We start from the raw sequence: 18,432 nt of genomic DNA on the forward strand, positions 1-18,432 counted from the left end.
CTTCTCTTTGTTTATTCATGTCAGGGCCCCTGGGGGCTGAGGTGGATTGAGTGCAGTGTAGGGAAGACTTCACTGCTTTTGCAAACCTCACATGCCCACTGTCCCATCCCATGTGGTAAGGAAAAAGAGCAAGGGCTTTAAAGCCAAGTAGAGCTGAATTCAAACCCTGACTTGGCTCTGCACTCACTTTGTTTCCTTCCTGAGCATCAGGTTCCTGGAATAATAGCTACTTTCCTGGGTTGTTATAAAGAATGGAGATAATGTATGCAAATTAGTTTATCATGTAGGTAATGGAATATTCTTGAACATTTTTTTTTTAGCAAAAGTAGCATGAGATCTGTGTTTTAAGAGCACATGAACTGTTACAAAGAGGATAGAATGCGAGGGGATTTGGAATAAGCCAGGCAAAAATGGTGGCTTGGACCAGGGCAGCAGCAGTGGAGATGGACAGAAGTGGGTGTATTCTGGACATTTCTAGGATACAGAATGGGAAGTACCAGCCGAGGGAGGGAGAGGGGTCAACAGTGACTCAGCTTTCTGAGTTGAGCCACATGGGGGGCTGGTGGTATGATGGGACCACATGCTGACATGGGAAGCACTGGGGAAGCAAGATGATAAGTTCTGTTTGGGACAAGTTGGCTTGAAGAACCTGTAGAGCATCCAGGGAAGATATCTAGGTGACAATTGGTTCTACAGACTCTGAAGCTTAGGGCTGGAGATACACCTGTGGAGGGAATCAATGAGCAGAGGAATGTTAACCAAAATCATGGGATTGGATGAAACTGCTCGGGGAGAGTGAAAGCAGCAGGGAGCCCCAGAAGAGTTTCAGGCCAGAGAGTAAGATGATTATATATTCAATTTAGAAAGGTCATGTCATGAAATGTAGAGGATGGATTGGAGGGAGAGAGACCATAGGCAGGGAACCAGTCAGGAGTTTACCGTAGGCCAGAGAGGTAGTGGCCCTGGGCCTGTGAAGGAAGAGACAGCTCCCAGACATGGAAGACAAGGATAGACCACAGTTGGCGACTGGTTGGCTGTGGGAAATGAGGGCGAGGGAAAATTCAAGGTTTGACTTCCAGGTTTCCAACTTGAGTGACAAAGGAGGGGCCACTTACTGAGACGAGGAGCACAGGAGGAGGAACAGGTTTCAGGGGACATTGTGAAGTGTGGGCGCCTGTGGGAACTCTTGGAAGAAATGCTCATAGCCAACACCCAGTGCTTAGGGCAGATGGTAGGGTAGAAGGCAACCTGTAGCATCTGTGTCAGCTCTCACCTGGGGACCAAACAATGAGGTACCACAACGTGACAGGCCTGCCTGTGGCAGGTGTTGGCAGCATTCAGTCCCCGGGTCCAATGACCCAGGGACCCCTCCAATGACCCAGAAGTCTTTACCATCTTGAAACCTCAGTTCTCCTGATAAGGAGGCAGTAACTTGTTGGGATGTCCACATCAGTTCCTGGGCAAAGGCCAAGGAAATCTGGGGGTCCGTTATGAAAAGTGAGGGTGTGAGGTGCACAGTGCCCAGCTTTAGGTGATGTGGGGGAGGCCAAGGAAGCTGAACACCTGCCCCCCGGCCCCGGCCCCCAGAGGCATCCACTATGATCAGAAACAACTCATCCAATGGATGCTGAATCCTCTATGGCCAGGCAGCTTGGGGTTGCTTCCCAGAATATCCATGTGTTAAATATTGGGGTACCTAGCAAATGCCACAAAGAAGTTTGGCTGGCAAGAGAGTGATGCAATTTGCCACTTGCAAATGTGTGCAGGTTTAAGAAAGGATGCAAAGCGGTGTTGAGGGCACTCAAAGTGGAGGTGGGGGGAAGGGAAGCAGCCTCTCTCATTTGTGGAGCACCCATGTTTCCTATGTAGACCCCTGGCTATTGACGTCCAATGCCTTCAAGGCAGGCCAAGGACTATTTTCACCATTTGATCGCTGGGGAAATTGAGGCTCAGGGCAAGGAATGTTAGTTCACAAGGATGACGTAATGAATCCAGTTCCATAGAACTGGTCCTGGACCCAGAACTCCTGCCTCTCAGCCCGCTGCAGTTCCCATTTCATCACTTAGCCCAGGCAGTGGTGTGCTAGAGCTGTTCTAGACTGGTTCTCAAAGATGATCGTGCAACTTTCAAAACCTCAGCAGCCAGCCGATAGTTGACATCACGTTGGTATTTTGAAATCAGCCATGATGAGGATATTTATGCCATGAGAAATGACAAATGCTACTAGCACATCACTCACCCCACATCACTGCAGCCTCATCTGCTAGCACCTAAGGCTGTGCCCACTGCCAGGGGCTGTAAGTTGTGGTTTGGTAGCTGTGTGTGAAGAACGTACATCTTGGAATTAGATGGTAAAGGGATTTGGGGGTCAGCGCTCAGGCCTGGGCCTTACAAAGTGTTTCTAGCACCTGCCCCAGGGACACCCAACTGGTGACGCTGGTTTACTGGTGAGATCAATAACACAGAAAGAATTTCTACCTCCTCCACTTGCCACACCAAGACTTAAATGATGAGTTAGCACAAAGGGGGACTCTTTTCAGTGCATGGGATCTCGTTTCACTTCCACTGTATTAGTTTGGATAGTGACTACGTCTGTCCTGGCCTTTTAGACTGGCTTAGATCATTATGGAAAAGGAGAACTATGTGAACACCAAATTCTAAGGAGGAAGATTCAGGGATGTAAGAATCCCAAGCAATGAATGGCACCATTTAAAAAGGATTAAAAAAAAGAAAAGAAAAAATCAGAGCTCCACAAAAATAGGTATATTATTCACTGTACATCATCTTATTTCATATGTAAAAGCAAAGAGAACTGGGGGTTTTGCAGGCTCTTGGAGTGAAAGGAGTTACAGACAGTTTCTGCTGTTCACCCTTAAATAAATAGCTGCTGTTCTTGCTTGTTAAAATGTAAAATTTGCAGATCTAAATGTCAGAGAATTCTAGGAAAAAATGTAAAACCATTACTTCATAAACATGTAATTGTGCTATTACTGCTAAATGCGATGACATTCTATAAATATCACAGTTCAGGCCTCATAGTCTATAAATAGACCTAGCTAATCACCGGAAATATATTTTATTTCTTGAATTATAATGGAGTAAATTACAGACTCTTCATTTTCCAGTGGCAGAGTCCACTCCCAGTTTTGGTGGTATCTTTCCCTCTGCTTGGGCTCCTCCAGGAGCTATAAATACTCTCCAGCAAGTATTAGGACAAGGACGATGGGGGGAGGGGATCAGTTCCACTTGCCAGAGCCCCAGTCTAGAACCCTGGGATGTGTTTAGACTACATTGCTAAAGCCTGTCGCCCAACACTGGGATGGATGGGTGTTGGCACAGCTGGCTGTACTGCTCAGGGTGCCACTGTTAGGGGCACATGGGCAGCTGATTAGATAAGCACGGGATGATCTGGAGTCAGAAGCGTGTGGAAGGGCAATCTGGAATGTGTCCTATTCAGCACCAAGCCAGGCTGGAGGGCTGACTCAGGCAGCCTCTCCCAAGTGGTTGAAGCTAAAGGCCCTAAATCTGTTGTGGGTGATTCCCCAGAATCCCCTGCTTGTGTCTGGCTACTATAAACACTTGACTGGGCCACGGATTTGGCTATTTTGTAGCTTAAGCCATGTCCCAACCTACACAAGAAGACTGGTGCACGGTTCACTACGGAATAGAACATGTGTCCCCCTCCACACACACACAGTCCTTACTATACACCTCAGTGCCATGAGGGGGTTAGAGCAAGAAGTTGAACATCTTTTGTGGTCCCAGGGATTCTCTGGTCAAGGGAAGTTATCATCAGCTACTTGCTCTTTCTGGACCTCAGTTTCCCCATTTGTAAAACTGGAGGGCAAGAGGGCTGTGGTGAGATAGAGCGGTAACTGAGTTAGAAGAGATTCGTTTCAATTCTGACATCGCCTTGGGCCATGACCTTGGGCAAGTCTTCTCCCTTCTCTTGGGCTCAGTTTCCCCAACTGTATTGTGGCAAGGAAGAGGGAGAATCTTGGCCTTTTGCCAATGCTTCAGGCCTGTACAGGGGCTCAGTCAGTCAGACACCTCTTCTAAGAGAGCCCCCTGGAATCCTACTCTCTGAGCACATAGCTGAGTTATGATTCCTGTTCCAGAAAGACTTTTCTGAAAATATTATTTATATATCCCTATCCTGGTATAAACAATTGAGGGGGTAGGGTGAGCCTTGTCCTATTTAATAAAGTAGGAACACTGAGGGGAAAAAAAAGAATTAGGGGAAAAGGGAAGAAACAAATCTGAAACTTCCAAGGATTAATCTAATTTGGGGACTAAACATAAAATTTAGCCAGGAGCTTACTGGCAACTAGAGCAAAAAAGAAAACAACAGAAACAAACAAATAAACAAAAACCATGTGGAACTCCAGAGTTTTCATCATCAGAAAAAAAGAAGCATATTTTTATCTTCAGAGGGACATATTTTTTCCTAATGGCTCCGAATTCAGAAAGAAAGGCATTTTTTTTTTTAAACCTGGGTATTTAGAGTTAATATACTCAGTGGAACACTAATCAAGAGTTTCAAAGCAAATTCAGAAGACATTCAATAAGGTAATTTGTAACCAAGAGCAATTTGTAACCAAGCCTAGGGCTCAGTATTCAAGCAGAGCTGGAGGGGCAGGGTTCTGCCAGGGCTGGGCTTGGCAGGCTCCCCGGCCTTTTGGCTCGAGGTCAAATGTGTTGCAATATGGCTTTCTTTGTATGGTATCCCCAAATAGGATAATTATTTCCCCTTGACAAATGCATCTCCTTTCCTTTGAGTTGGCAACTTGTAGCAATTCGTTTCAATGACGGGAGTCAGTGTGCATTTGAAAGGGTCAGCTCTGGCTAGGTCTCATAGGCTAAGAGGGCACCATGGGATCAGCCATCAAGGGGCTTGTGCTCAAGGCAACAGAAAAGACTTCTCTCAGGGCGGTCCCATGGTGTCCCCGAGATGCCAGCCTTCTTGGGAGAAGGACCTGCTTTTCACTACTTAATGCTGACCAAAGCCAGGGAGGAAAGGGAAGGCTGGCAGAAGTGGCAGCAGTGCTCAGCATGCCACCCAGGGTGGGCAGCAACTGGATGTTCACCAGGCGTCACTCATGGTGCTTCCGGGTTGGCTCCATCTTGCAGGCCAGGATAGCAGGGCTCTTACACGGGACACTCACCGTGGAGCCCAGGGCTCCCAGGCTCCCGGGGTCAGAATATCATGGGTCTCAATGAGGTCCTGAGTCCATTGGGTGGGAGGGGTGATGTAAACAGCAGCCCCTTGGTGACATGGGCTGTAATGGGCTCTTTTCCTGTGTCACTCAATCGGGGAAACAATCATGTGGAAGCACGGTCCCTGAGATCCATTCCACAAAGCTGTTTTGATTACCTACTTCATCTCTGTGCCAGGCAAAGAGGAGTTTAGGCAAAGGAAGGCACTCACTGCCATCAGACTTCATAGTCTAATGGGGGACACAGCCACAGGAATAGATCACCCCAGTGCTGTGGTGGGAAACATAAGAATCCTGAAGAAAGAGTGGAGGCAGACGACTAGGGCGGCTGGGGGGCAGGTAGTGGTGGACCCTGAGGGCCAAGCCGTTGAAGGGCCAGATCCTGCAGGATCTTGCAGGCCATTCTAAGGGACTTGGAATTTAGCCTGAGGACATGGGGAACGCATGGTAGGGTTTGGAGCGGTCACATGGTCAGGACTCCATGTGGGGCATACCTTGGCTGCCATGTGCAGGACAATCTGGAAGAAGTGTTGGAGTGGACCCTCAGAGATGCTGCACGTCATGTGGCTCTTCTATTGGTTGAATAGGCGTGAGACTCCTGTATCCCAGAGGCACAGCCCTGTCAGCTCCCTGATACGTCACTGGCCCCGGTCCTTCTGTTCCTCACCAAAGGCCCGGGAGATGGGCTGAGCAGAGTTCCAAGCACAGGTCAAGGGCCATCCCCAAGTCACCCAGCCAGTCAGGACAGGAGAAGGGAGGGCAGAGCCAGGGTTCACTTCCAGGTCTTCAGGCACCCTAGCCAGATCTCTGACTCACTTTGCCCTGCCACTAGATGTCAGCCCCTCCTCGTCGGGGTGCCTGCATGTGTGAACCCAGAAAAGCGGGGAAGTATTTAGACAATAGCCAGTTCCTTAAGGCAAAGAGCGGGGTACACCCATGACCGACAATGGCCTCCCTCGTTGTCCCCGACCCCCTCACTCCCACCCCCACCAGCCTGCGCCTCTTGTGCCTTGCTCTGGGAAAATCACGCTGTGGGTGTGGATGTGTTTACTCTCATCCAACCTGATGCACTTTTCAGTTAGAAAATATGTGTGTCCCCAGAGGCCCAGCTGGCTCTTTGTTCTCTTTGTTTGGAAATTAGTTTAGAGATATCAGCTAGCAGATTAAAAAGCCCATATCAGATCTGCTAAAATCTTTTCCCTTCCAGATTTCATTTCTGCTCCTTCAGGAAATTTCTGCTGTTCTTTTAGAATGATGGATTTTCTTCCTGTTCAACTGCCAGAGAAGATGACTCTTCTTACAGAGGGAGTCTGCTGGGGGTGGTGAGGGGCTGCACTAGGACTCACCTTGCCCTCCAGGTCTGGGGCCTCAGTGGGCCTCATCTCTGAGGTTCCATAGTCCCTCCTGCACCATCCCCCCTTCTCACTTTGCTCTGCTTCCCAGCAAGGCTGTTGAGCAGCAGCCCCTTTCTCCTGTCCTTTCTACCAAGCCCTCCAGGAGTGTCACAGGTCTTGTGCTTTTGCCCTGAGGATCTGAAGTGGGAAATGGGTGGGTAGGATGCATGCTGCTGCCTAAGCCTTTGAGTAAACTCACTTCACAGTGCTTCGAGCACACACTGGCACGTCCCACTAACCAGACACATATCCCCTCTCTCAGCTGATTTCTGGGGATGGCAGTGATGGAAGAAGGCCCTACTGGCCATAGCTGCTTCTTCCATCAGTTGCTCCCTCTACCTAGTGGCTTCAGGGAGGTGTGGGGTTCAGAGCAGGAGGGACATAGATGCACTGAGGTTTGTGGTCCTCTCTAACAACCACACTCAGAGGGACAGGTCACAGGGATTGACCACGGACCCAGAGTAAGATGCCAAGCTGTGATTCACGGCCAGGTCTCTCTGGTACCCAAAACAGGGCTTGTTCTACTACACCACAGCTGGCCACTTGTGACCACAGGATGGGTGCCAGGGGCTATTTGCAGACTTGGCAGGCCTTCTGAAACCTCAGCAGGAAGAACATCCTAATGCTGAGGAACAGTAACGAGCTGCAGATGAGGTCCCCTCGTGGACCGAATGCAGTAATTACCCAAGAGACCAGCAAGTATGGCACCAAGCAGCTCAGGGCAGCGGAGATGCTGGGGACAGAAAAGCCCAGAGGATGTAAGTTTACCAAGGAAGGCACCAGTAGAAACTGGGTACCTCGCCCAAGGAGGTTTGAGGGGAGGAGAGCAGAGACTGGGGACTTTGTGGGCAGGCAAGGCCAAGTGCCCAGTGCTGAGACAGTCAGAAACGGGCGGGAGGTCCTACTGGGTGGACACATAAGCCAAAAGTCAGAGGCTCAGCGGCATCCAGTCCAGCCTTTTCCTGCTGAGCAGCTTCGGTTTCCTCATCTGTGCAGTGGGGCTAGAAACCCTGTCTGGCAGGCTGTGGGGCAAGTAGCTGATTGGTCACTTAAGGAATCTCTTTTGAGCCCCTGGTACACACACTAGGCTGGGCCCTGCGGACGCTTCCCAGCCAAACACATTAAGCTCTCATAGCTCCATGCTTCCTGTAAGAGAAGATATGCCTCATAGCCAGAGAGGTAGAAGATTCTAGGTAGAGGTGAGAGCAGCTGATTCACTCTTTCTGGATTAAAGAGAAGCCTTTGGCTGGGACAGGGATTTGGGGTTCTTTGGAGGCCACTTCTCCTTCTCCCTTCGAATGACAGCATGTGAAGGATTGAGGCTGAGGTGGTACGGAGACTGGCTCATTCTTGGGTGGGCTCTGAGTTGAGTAACCTGGATATCCAGCTTCCTAGCCAGCTTTGCAGTCCCTTTTCCCATTCCTCTCTCCAGGAATCACACCTTTCCCAATGTTTGGGCTCTTTCTGTCACTAATCTGAAATTATCAGATCTAGTTAGAGTTGTAACATTATGTATTCAGAAGCTGAATCCTTCAGTTTAAACAAAATTGCACTTCTCAGGAGCCACAGGCAAGAAGAAAGGCAAGGACCATCTTGACCTTGAATCTAACGAGGACACATTGTCCTTACTTCCCTTCCTCCAGGTGTACTCAACTCAAGCATCTATGCCTTGCAATCAAGGTCTTCTGTAACTTGACCCTGCCCACTTCTCCAACTACATGTCCCTGTGTCCCAGCTGCCCCAGGGTGGTCTCCATTCCCCAAGTTCTCCCTGTACTTTCCAGCCTGTCTGACTTGGCTCGTGCGGTTCCATCTACCTATAATTTCTTTCACTTCTTTCTCTACCTATGTGAATTCCACTTGTCTTTTAAGGCCTAGTGCAATGCCAAGTCCTCTAGAAAGCTTTCCCTGAAGGCATGGCATGTAAACTGATTAATACAGTGCCCAAGAAATCTCTGTGCCCATTCCCTTTGCTGACTGCTGCTCCATCCTGAGGAATTGTTAATCTCACATTTCTCTCTGTTCCCATTTCAGTTTGCTAGTTCTTAGACCTAAGAAGACTTTCATCATCGAGGTTAAGGATAGGGGTCTGTATCCAGATAGCCCTGGGTCACCTACTAACTGTGTGACCTGAGGCAAGTCATTTCAACCCTGAGACTCAGTTTTCTCATCTGACAAATGGGGATGCCAATATCTACTTCACAGCATCATTGTATTGATGGAATGAAATGATATACAGATAGTTTTTAGAAGAGAGAGCATTTTGTCTATAGCAAGCATTTAATATGGGGTTGTTGTTCTTATTATTGTTATTTCTTTAATAAAGTAGAGGGACCTCAAGGGCTGGCCAAGAAGGAATAGCCCTATTCCTCCTAGGTCCTAGTATCTGTAACAATGAATGAACCCTGGATGTAACAAAACAAACAAACAAACATAGAAAAACTGCAAAAGGTAGAAGAGAGAAAGAGGACTCTCTAGGGACCTTGGGACTTGAAGAATGACCTGGTAGTGAGTTCCCTGGGTTTCCTTATTGCCTCCCATATATCTGTGAAAGGGTGCAGTAGATACCCTTAACCTGAAACTCTCAACAGACACAGACTAAACAACCCAAGAAAAGTCTTCTCCCTCTAGCCAAACACCTGGGGAAAAGATGACCTAGCAAAACAGAAACATATTTGATGTGACGTTTCCTACTGCAGCCACACAAGAAAGGAAAAACAGCTCCCTCTCTACAGTGTCAGCAACATCAAGTGGGGAGCAGAATTTCCGATTCCATCCCTATAGCAAAGAGGTGGAACAAGAGTGAACAGTGGTGCTAGTTGGTACTCCACGGTCCCAAACATAGTAGTGTCAGCGGGGTCCAGCAGGAAAATGAACTTCCACTCCCACCTAATGGCCACACGCCAATGCAAGGTGGTGAAATTTGGCAGTGTACTTTTGGCATTGTCAGGGCCCAATGGGGAGTAGAGCATCACCACCACTTGGATCTACATACAATGCCTCCACAGGGTCACTGCCTCCAGAAACGAAGATTACGTAGGATCCAAAATCTCTCAGAATAACACCCTCATGATGTCTGGGATACATGAAAACATCACTTGTCATACTGAGGACCAGAAAAATTACAACTTGAATGAGAAAAGATAATAAACAGAGGTCAATATTTAGACAACAGAGGGTTGGAATTATCTGACAAAGATTTTAGAGCAGCCATAGTAAAACTGCATCAACGAGTAATTATGAATATTCTTGAAACAAATGAAAAAGTAGGAAGTCTCAGTAAAGAAGTAGAAGACCAAAGAACAAACTTAAATGTTTAGAATTGCAAAATACAATAACTGAAATGAAAATCTCAGTAGATGGGCTCAACAGAAGAATGGAGGGGACAGAGGCAAGAGATCAGTAAATTTGACAATAGAACAATAGAAATGACCTAATCTGAACAAGAGAAATAGATTGGAAGATAGATTGAAAAAAATGAACAGAGCCTCAGGAACATGGGAGGCTATAAAAAGATCTAACATTCATATCATCAAAGTCTCAGAAGGAGAGGGAGAAAGAGAGAGTGGAACTGAAAGTATTGGAAGAAATAATGGATGAAAAAATCCCAAATTTGGTAAAGACATAAACCTATAGATTCAAGGAGCTGGGCAAAACCAAGCGGGGTGAACTCAAGAAATCCATGCCAACACATCACAGTCTAAATTCAGAAAACTAAACAAAAAAAAAAGAATCTTAAAAATAACTAAAGATAAATGAATCATTACCTATAAAAGTATGTCTTAGTCAGCTCAGGCTGCTATAACAGAATACCACAGACTGGGTGGCATAAACAACAGAAATTGATTTCTCATAGTTCTAGAGTCTGGGAAGTCTGAGATCAGGCTACCAGCATGGTTGGGTTCTGGTGAGAGCCTACTTTCTGGGTTTGCATATAGCTATCTTCTTGTTGTGTTTTCACATGGTGAAGAGATCATCTACCTCATGTCTCTTCTTATAAAAGCACTAATCCTATTCATGAAGGTTACAACATCATAACATCATTACCTCCCAAAGGCCCCACCTCCAAATACTGTCACATTGGGGATTAGGATTTCAGCATATGAATTGGGGTGGAGGCACACAAACATTCAGTCCATAGCAAGGTACAGTGTCTTTCTCCAGAAAACATGGAGGCAAGAAGGGGTTGGCACAACACTTTTCAAGTGCTAAATAAAAGTACTGTCAACCCAGAATTCCTTCCTCAGAGAAAATAACCTTAAGGAATAAAGGTGAAATGAACAAATTCTCAGATGAGAGAAAATATATCACCAGCACACTTACCCTAAAAAATGGCTTAAAGGAAGTTCTCTAATCTTCCTTTATAAATGATACAATAAGAAAACCTCAAACAACAGGAATGAAGAACAGCAGAAAGGATAACCATGTAAGTAAAAATAATGCACTGTTCTCTCCTCTTCAATTTTTAAAATTATGTTAGATGATGGAAGCAAAAGTTATGACATTATCTGATGGGATTCTAAACACATATAGAGAAAATATTTAAGACAATTATACTATAAAGTGAGGGAAGGCAGAAAGACATAAATGGAGGTAAGGTTTCTACATTTTACTTAAACTGGTAAAGTTTTGATACCAGTAGACCACAATACAACCACTATGAAAACTATACAAATAGGTACTCTCAAAATCACTATGATTAAATCAAAATGGAATTCTAAAAAGACAGGTCTTGACAAAATGGATTGGAAAACATGGCCCAACTATATGTGTCTACAAGAAACTCATTTGAATATAACAATATGGGCAGGTAGAAAATGAAAAGATGGAAAAACAATATCATGCAAACATTTATCAAAAGATAGCAGGAGTGATATGTTAATATCAGATAAAGCAGACTTCAGAGCAAAGAAATTACCAGAGACAGAAAGGAACATTATATAATATTAAAAGGGTCAATCCACCAAAAAGACATTGCATCCCTAAATGTGTACAAACCAAGCAACTGCACTGCAAAATATGTGAAGCAAACACGGATAGACTTGAGAAGAAAAATAGACAAATCTACAATTATAGTTGGAGATTTCAACAGCTCTCTCTCAATAATCAATAGAAAAATTAGAGGGAAAATCAGCAAGGATGTAGAAGAACTCAACAACACCATCATTGAAGCAGGATCTACTTGACAGTTATACAACACTCACCCAACAACAGCAGAATATGCATTCTTTTCAAGTGTCTATAATATTCTCCAAGGTAAATTGTACTCTGGGTTATAAGACAAAACTAAACAAATTTAAAATAATTGAAAATATACAGAATGTGTTCTGTGACCACAATGGTATCAAAATAGAAATCAAAATACAACATATCAAAATTTGTGAGACACAGCTATTGCAGTGCTGAGAAGGAAATTTATAGCATTAAATGCATACATTAGAGAAAAGGAATAGTCTCAAATAAGTAGTCTAAGTTCCTACTTTAAGAACCTAAAAACAAAGAGCAAAATAAACCCAAAACCAGCAGAAGGGAGAAATAACAACAATCAATGAAATTGAAAACAGAAAACAAGGCAAAATCAATGAAACAAAAAACTAGTTTTCTGAAAAGAACACTAAGGTTGACGAATACCTAGCAATACTGACAGAAAAAAAGAGAAGACACAATTTACCAATATCTGGAATGAAACGGATATCACTACAGGTGCCACAGTCATCAAAAGAATGATAAGGGAATACTATGAACAACTCTACACACATAAATTTGACAACTTAGATATATTGGACCACGTCTTTGAAAAGCCAAACTACCAAAAGTTACCTACGAAAAAGATAATATGAATAGCCATATGCCCATTAAAGAAATGGAATCCATAGTTTAAAAACATTCTTGAGAAATAAATCTCGAGACCCAGATGGTTTAATTGGCATCTTCTACCAAAGGTTTAAAGAATTAACACCAATTTTACACAGTCTCTTCCAGAAAAGTAAAAGTGGAGAGAAAATCCAATCTCATTTTATGAGGCCAGACTTATCTTGGTGCCACAGCCACAGACAGGACAAAAAAGAAAACTACATACCAATATTCTTAATGATTGTAGATACAAAGAGGGTACGGGGGGCGGGAGGATGGTAGAACAGGGTAAAGAGGGTCAGATATATGGTGATAGAAGGAGAAGTGACTCAGGGTGGTGAGCACACAATGTGATGTATAGATGATGTATGTGACAGAATTGTACACTTGGAACCTATGTAATTTTACTAACAATTGTCACCCCAATAAATTTTAATGTATATATAAATTTATATATATATATATATATATATATATAAACAAACATACACCGGGGGTGCCAAAAAAATGTATACAAGTGGACACTTTGGTCAGCGTTGCTCAAGCAGTAGTTCGCTGTAATCAGAAGTGTCTGGACGCTGATGGTAACCACTTTGAGCACCTCTTGTAATTGCAGAAGTCAACCATATTCATCTTTTGTTATTGGCACATATTGAGTATTACAATTTTAATACAGTTTTCCTTTCTTAAAATGTGTATACATTTTTTTTTGGCACCGTGTGTGTGTGTGTGTGTGTGTGTGTGTGTGTGTGTGTGTATGAATTAGAATTCAGTAATATATAAAAACATTTAGAAACTATGACTAAGTGGGGTTTATTCCAAGTATGCAAAGCTGGTTCAATATTTGCAATGAATGTAATCCATTATACCAACAGGCTAAACGAGAAAAATCACATTAATCAATGCAGAAAAGCATGTGGCAAAATCCAACAGCCATTCATGATTTTTAAAAAACTCTCAGTAATTTAGGAATAAAGGGTGTTATGGACTAAATTGTGTCCCCCTAAAATTCATATGTTGAAGTCCTAACCCCCAATGTCACCGTATTCGAAGAGAGGGCCTCTAAGGAGATAATTAAGGTTAAATGAGGTCATAAGGGCAGGGCTCTTATCCAATAGGATTGATGTCCTTATAAAAAGATAGACACCAGAGTTGACTGACTCTCTCTCTCTCTCTCTCTCTCTCTCTCTCTCTCTCTCTCTCTCCTTCCTTCCCTCTCTCCCTCTCTCCCTGTCTCCCTCTGTCTCTCTACCTGGCATGTGCACAGAAGAAAGTCCATGTGAGGACACAGCAAGTAGGTGGTATCTAGAAGCCAACTTTGAGAGACCTCACCAGACACCAACTATGCTGGCACCTTGATCTTGGACTTCTAGCCTCCAGGACTGTGAGAAAATAACTGTCTATTGTTTAAGCCACCCAGTCTGTGGTATTCTATTATGGCAGCCCAAGCAGACTAATACGGAGGGGGAACTTCCTCAGTTTCATAAAGAGCATCTACAAAAAACCTACAGCTAACATCACACTTAGTGGTGAAAGAATGAATATGTTCCCTCTAAGATTAGGAAGAAATAAAACTGTCCCTATTTGCAGATGGCATGATTGTCTATGTAAAAAAAAAAATCCCAAGGCATCTACAGAATGAGTAATGAGTGAGTTCAGCAATGTTGCAGGATACAAGATCAACACAAAGAATCAATTCTATTTTTATGATGAGGAAACTATAATTAAAAACACAATACCATTTACAATCACTCCAAAAAAAGAAATAAATACTTCTATAAATCTAACAGCACAAGTACGGTACTTTGATGCTGAAAGCTACATAATGCTGATTACAAAAATCAAAGATTGTCTAAATAAATGAAGAGACATACCATGTTTGGAGATTAAAAGACTTAACATAGTAAAGATGTCAGTGCTCCCCAAATTGATACACAGGTGAAATGCAATTCTTATCAAAAATCCCAGCAGGACTTTTTTTTTTTTAAACATAGGCAATATTATCCTTAAATTTATATGGAAAAACAAAGGAACTAGAATAGTTAAAACAATTTTGAAAAGGAAAATAAAGTAGGAGGAATTACTGTGTTCAATAGTAAGACCTTTTGTACAAGCGCAATAACCAGGACAGTGTGGTTTGGACACAAAATGAATGAGAAAGGACAGGGAACTCAGAAATAGACCCACACAAATATACCCAACATATTTTTTACAAAGTTGCAGAAGCAATTCAATAGAGGAGGGATAGTCTTTTAAAAAAATGGTGCTGGAGCAACTGGATATGCATAGGCAAAAAAAAAAAAAAAAAGAAAAGAGAAAAAGAAAGAAAGAAAGAATGAAAGCAAGAAAAAAGAAAGAAAAGAAATCTAGACCTAATCTCCACACCTTATATAAAAGTGAACTCAAAGTGGATCACAGACTTAAACATAAAGCATATAACTATAAAACTTTCAGAAGAGAACATAGCAGGAAATCATTGGGACCCAGGGCTTAATGAACAGCTCTTAGCGTTGATACCAAAACCACAATCAATACAAGAAAAAAAGATTAATTCCCCGCCACCATCGTGAACGACACAGTAACTATCCGGATCAGGGAGTTCATGACCAATAGACCACGTCAACAGAAACATGGTCATCGACGTCCTTCACCCTGGGAAGGCAACAGTACGTAAGACAGAAATTCGGGAAAAACTAGCCAAAATGCACAAGACTACACCATATGTCATCTTCATATTTGGATTCAGAACCCATTTCAGTGGTGGCAACACAACTGGCTTTGGCATGATTTATGATTCCTTGGATTAAGCAAAGAAAAATGAACTCAGACGTAGACTTGCAAGACATGGCCTGTATGAGAAGAAAAAGACCTCGAGGAAACAGCAAAAGGAACGCAAGAACAGAGTGAAGAAAGTTAGGGGGACTGTAAAGGCCAATGTTGGTGCTGGCAAAGGGAGAGGTGGAGATTGGACGACAGGAGTGAAGATTCATCAGTAACTATCAGTGGTGAGTGAGCAGATTTTTCATGAGAGGACTAATAAACTAAGAACTTTAAAAAAAAAAAAAAAAAAAAAGAAGTAAGAAAAAAGGATTAATTGAATTGCACCAAAACTAAATACTTCATTTGTGAAAGAACCTGTTAAGTGGATGAAAAGACAAGTTACAAACTGGAAGAAAATATTTATAAACCAGATATTTAACAAGGGACTTGTGTCTTGGATATATAAAAAAAATCTATCAAATACAAACATTAAAAAAAAAGCCCACTCCCATTAGAAGATAGTCAAAAGACATAAAAAGATATTTCACAGAAGATGATCCACAGACGGTAAATAAGCACATGAAGAGATGCTCAGTATCATTATTCATCAGGGAATGCAAGTTCAAGCCACCATAAGGTATCATTGTACACCCATCAGAAAGGCTAAAATAAAAAAAATAGTGACAACATCAAATACTGGAAAGGATGTTGAAAAACTGTACCACTCATACATTATTGGTGAGAATGCAAAACACTACAGGCCCTCTGGAAAACAGTTTGGCAGTTTCTTATAAAACTAAACATGTAACTACTACATAACACGGCAATTGGTCTTTGGGAACATTTATCCAGATAAAAGGAAGCTTATTTTCTCTCTCTCTCTCTCTCACACACACAAACACACACACACACACACACACACACACACACACACACACACACACACACCAAATCTATACACGGATATTCATAGCAACTTTATTTGTAATAGCTCCAAACTGGAAACAACTCAGCTATCTTTCAGTGGGTGAAGGGTTAAACAAACCGTGTCCCTTCCACACCATAGAAAACTACTCAGCAATAACCAGAAATGAACTGATGATACATGCAACAACTTGGGGGAATCTCAAGGGCACTGAGTGAAAAAAAATCTATTTACATAACATTCTCAAAATGAAAAAATTATGGAGGGGTGTCTGGTTAGCTCAGTTGGTTAGAGCGTGGTGCTGATAATACCAAGGTCGCCGGTTCACTCACTGCATGGGCCACTGTGAGCTGTGCCCTCCTTAAAAAAAAAAAAAAAAAAAAAAGTATGGAGATGGAAAACAGATTAGTAGTTGCCAGGGATTAGTGATGATGGCAGGGAGAGAGAGAGAGAGATCGAAAGAGGTAGTACAAGGAAGATCTTTGTAGAATGAAACAGTTTTCTATCTGGATTGCAGTGGTGGTTACTGGAGTCTACACATACTTCTGAGGCAATGACAGAAATATACACAAGTTGTACCAATATCAATTTCCTGGTTTTGTTATTGTACTGTAGTTGCAAGGAACATAGTAATTAGGGGAAACTGGGCAAAGGGTACACAGGACTTCTCTGCAGTATCTTTGTAACTTCCTGTGACTCTATAATTATTTCTAAGTTAAAAAGAAAAAAGTAGGCTCCGAGGTGTGCTGTAGTGGGCAGAACATGCACTTTGAAGATAGCCAGTCCTGGGTTTGAAGCCTGTCTTGACTTTTTACTAGCAAGTTACACCATTTCACTGAGCCTCGGTTCCCTGCTCTGTAAAATGGGGCTAATAATAGGACCTACACCACAGGATTTGGGGGAGGATCCTGACCGATACGAAAGTTCTTGGCTCAGGGTCTGGCCCATAATAAATACTCAGGGAAATGAGTTACCTAAAGGTGAACGGATTTATTGTAACATGGCACTTGTTTCCTTTGTCCTAGTATGAAAGAGATTGGATGGTTGGGCCAACTGCCACCACCACACAAAAAGCACCTTAGGCGTTAAGTGTGTACCATTTGGCTTTGTGCACTGACCCCAGGCCATTGCCCAGGCCCTTGAGTGGTATATCCAACAGAGATCTCGGCTACAGGCACTGCCCAGGATGGCATGGTCCCTGTTTCCATGAGTGAGGAGCTCAGTAGCACGAAGGCTTGGCGTGCTCTGAGATGTGGGCACAACCTCATATGAAATGTCCGCTTTCACAAGTTGCCTCGGAGTCTGTGCCCCACGACTTGGTTGGGCCCATTAATCATGGCAGGCTTTCAAATTACTTGTCTGGAAATGCACAGTGATAACAGATGTTATCAAATTGTTTTCATGAAGGATGGTCAGAGTACAAAATAATCCCGCTGTTTGATTACTCTGGTGATATTGTTCCCCCCACCCCACTTTTGCTCCAAAATGCCACTTCACTTCTCCCTCAAGGGCCCTTCACCCGGGCTTGCAGGTCTGTCTCCCTGAGGCTTCAGCCTCCCTCCCTCCGTCTACCACTACTCCCCCTCTCACACACCTCCTCTCCACTCTCAGCAAAAGCAACTGCTTCTTCTGCCACAGTGGAGCCCTCCACGCCTTTACCTGCGCTGTCCCCTTTCCCCAAATTGCTTTCTCCACCCCACCATGCTCTGTACATACTCGAACCCTGCCAGCTCTTCTCCCCTCCCCCAACATCTGGCCTGGGTTTGTACCTTCCCTGAGTGTCCCCAGCCAACCAAACTGTGCTTATGGATCCCCCGGCTTCCCTCAGACCTGCACCGAGCTGGTGAGCTCCTGGGCACCTAGTTACTTCTCAGGAAATGTTTGTGGAATAAGTACTCAATGCCTACGGCTTGCATACAATGAAGAGTGGCCCGAGTCCTGCCAGCCAGCAACTGTGCTTGCAGTGTCCCCACTTACGTTATGGAAGATGGAGACTTTCCAGTCAACACGAAGGGGGAGCAAAGGCCGGAGAGTGTGAACTCTGTCATTGGCTTGGCAGTTACCCAGCATGCCCCTGGCCAGGAGGTGGCTGGGCAACCCTGGTCTCACAGACAGCCATTGAGCAAGCCTCATAAAGGGGGTCTGTGTCCATAGGCCTGACACATCTGGGCCGGGTGCTTGCAAAGCCAGTTGATATGCTAGATGGCACAGGCAGTTTCCTGTGAGTTGTTGTGGCAAAGGACCTACCCCTCCCCCCGCCCCTTTAAGCTTCAGGCAGACTTACA

At 43.9% G+C, this 18,432-nt stretch overlaps 1 protein-coding gene and 1 pseudogene across 1 annotated transcript in view; both read left to right on the forward strand.

The window, feature by feature from the left end:
- MAMLD1 (mastermind like domain containing 1) overlaps nt 1–18,432 on the forward strand; it is a 486,280-nt gene that overhangs the window by 280,557 nt on the left and 187,291 nt on the right. The window lies entirely within an intron of this gene.
- LOC109459197 (small ribosomal subunit protein eS24) lies at nt 15,074–15,458 on the forward strand (annotated as a pseudogene).

This window comes from Rhinolophus sinicus, chromosome X (assembly GCF_036562045.2).
Source record: "Rhinolophus sinicus isolate RSC01 chromosome X, ASM3656204v1, whole genome shotgun sequence".
Lineage (NCBI taxonomy): Eukaryota > Metazoa > Chordata > Mammalia > Chiroptera > Rhinolophidae > Rhinolophus > Rhinolophus sinicus.